The following is a 3,126-nucleotide window of genomic DNA, read 5'->3' on the forward strand; positions in this document are numbered from 1 at the left end:
ACTAAAATAAATACCTGGGCAGGCTCCACGGTTTATGACTTCTTCACACGGTTGAGGATAAACAGCTAGGAGGCCGGGTTAGAGGCATGTTAGGGATGAGAGGCCCGGCCAGCCCACAGAAATCACCTAGAGCATGATGCCTGCCTGTGGGCAGGGCAGGGAGCTGCGTCTCCACAGGCACTGGGCTAGTTGGGTACTGTCGCCCTGTCCCTGTGAGGAAACCACAGCTCCGAGGCAGGCAGTGATGACGGAGGGCATGTTGAGCGAGGCGGCTGGGCTGAGGTAGGAGTTGCAGTCAGCCTTCACTTGGGCTTCCTCCTCACTGCCTCACAAACTCTTCAAGGCTGTCTGTGCCCCAGCCTCATAAGGTCATCATGCTGAACATGTAGGTGAAGTCTCCCCAAGGTGCCAGTGCAGTGAGTCTGAGGGCATGTCAGCAAAGGAAGGTGATGCTGCTGGAGGACGAGAGTAAGGCTTGGGGAAGGAGGGCAGGGCTATCATCGTGTCTGTCTTGCTCTTTGGGAGGGCAAGAAGGAGGCAGCAGGCTTACCTTGAGCCGCACCTTTGAAAGGTAAGGAGAAGGAGCAGATGATGAACCTCAGAGCATCATGCCACATGGCAAGGTACCAAAGCGGGAAAGAGGTCCCCATGCAGAACCCTGTGGGGGAAGACAGACTGTTCCCATTGGGCAGGGGAAGTCTAGAAGGAATGACGAGAAGGGAGGACCCCATGAGGGGAGCAACCGCTCACACCCCTCCAATTGCCCTTGTCATGGCCCTTGGGGTCAGCCACCAGCCCTAGGGTTGGCCACCACACTCTTGGGCCACCATGCTTGAGGGCCAGCCATCACCCCTGGGAACCCTTAGGTGTCGAACTACAATGTGGTCTGGACCACTGAAGCTGCACTCTGAGCATCAGCAGCACAGGGAGTGCCACAGAGAGGAGGGGCTCTTCCTGCCCTTAGCTCATCTGCCTTGGAGAGCTACAAATCCCTTCCCAGCCAGAGGGGCCCCTCCCTCACCAGGACAGCCTTCCTGGTGCCGCTGGGTTAGCCCTTGCCTCAGAGACCTCAGGTAAAGTGTGGTTCCTTGTTGGATGGCCTTCCTTTTGTCAGTTTGTTTTGAATGGTAAATCACTTTAATGCCCCTTTTTCCTGGTTATTTTGTGACATTTGTAAGCAATATCCTGACAATTCTGATGTATGAGAAATAGGACTGAAGGTCTGAAAGGCGAGGGTGTGGAGCAGATCCCTGGCCCCTCAATGGGCATGTGAACCTGCCTGACTGCTTGGCAAACCAGTTTGTCATCAGCTGGCAAAGCTGACATGCCCATCCTGTGCTGAGGCAATCCCCCTCCTGGGCAAGGGCCCACACACAAGTGCCAGAAGACAGGCACAGAAGTGTTCCCAGGAAACTTCTCACAGTGGCAAAGCTGTGGGGCAGCCATGTGCTCTCTGGAAGGAGAGTGGACAAACTATGCATTCATACAGTGAAAACAAAGCAGCATTGAAACAAATTAATTACAAGTATATACTTAGCTGTTAGCAAAGAGGCAAGTCACAAAAGAACATATGTCACAAGATTCTATTTAGGGAGGCACACATAGGTGTCATGATTACATCTAAATGACAAAGGGCAGGTTAACATAGAATTTGGGGAGTGGTCACATCTGGGTAGGAGGACAGAGGTGGGATGAAGAAACTGTGATGGTTAGCTAGATTCTCGTTTCTTGATATTTGTACCTCACACGTATATTATAAATAATCATTTCTAAAAAAATCCATTATGCCTAATGACGGTGAGGTTTGAAAAAAAAGAGAGTAATCAAAAACTTCAATATCTTACAATAGTAATATTGCCCTGGCATGTAATGAAACTAGATGTTTAAATGCCTTGCTATTTACATTCTATGACTAATTTCTTACTCTTTCTCCTCTCTAATATGTATGCTTATCAACCTAAAAAGATAAGAATAAAAACAATAAAATTTAAAAATAAATAATCACTTTTATGAATTCAGTGTTATTAAGAAGATTCTGAAGCTGTATCTGGAAAGTGCCCCTGTTCTCCACCCTTCAGGGATTCCACTCCCCCACTGCTCCTGCCCTGAGCCACCTATGCCTGTGCACCTTCCTGCTGACCTCCCAGTCTCTCTCCTTCTCACAGATCCTTGGGCTTTGCTCTTCCTCCACCAGGCCAAGTCCTCTTCATCAGTGCAATAGGGAAGACTCTATGAACTTGTCCTGTCCTCCAGGTCCATCCTCAGGCTAGACAAGGGATTCATGATAAAATATTCTGGTTCAGTATTCCTAACGTGTCATCCCTGTCCAGTTAGTTCATTCTAGATGTCCCAGCCCCTCCACCCACTAGATCATGTATCTAGCACCCTTCCAAGGCACCAGGAGACACTGTTGTGATGACACCTTGCTCTAGCTTCAGAGACCCAATTTGGTCCCCTGTCATCTTGTCAGACACCCAGCCTTCATCCCAGGGCATAACTCATGACCCCTTCTTTCCTGTGAAGTATCTCTGCATTTTGGGACACTCTGTGGGCTTTCCACAGCACTGGGGGAAGATGTGACTTCCCAGAAACCCAGACGGTCAGTCCCCAAGTGATGGGCCCTTCATCTTCTGAACTGGGGCCTGCGTGGTCTCTTTTCATCACTGTGACCCTCACCAAAAGTTACCTTGAAGTCCTGATCCCTAGGCCCTTGGAATGTGACCTTTTTGGAAATAGGGTTATTAAAAATGCAATTAATTAAGATGCGGTCATGCTGGAGTAGGGTGGGCCCTAATCCAACATGATTGGTATCCTTATTAAAAGAGGAGACACAGCTATAGACATGGTGGGCAGAGGCCACATGATGACAGAGGCAGAGATTGGAATGCTGCAGCTGCAAATCAAGGAGAACAAAGGTTGGCCAGCCACTGCTCAAAACTAGGAGAGGCAAGGAAGGATCTTCCCTCTGGAGCCCCCAAAGGGAGCACACCCCTGTTGACATCTTGATCTTGGACTTCTGGCCTCCAGAACTGAGATAAAACAAATGCCTATTATCTAAGTCACTCCATCAGTGGTACTTGGTTACTGCAGCCTTAGGGAGAAAACACATGAGGTAGCATCACAGAA

Source organism: Bos javanicus, chromosome 8 (assembly GCF_032452875.1).
Source record: "Bos javanicus breed banteng chromosome 8, ARS-OSU_banteng_1.0, whole genome shotgun sequence".
Lineage (NCBI taxonomy): Eukaryota > Metazoa > Chordata > Mammalia > Artiodactyla > Bovidae > Bos > Bos javanicus.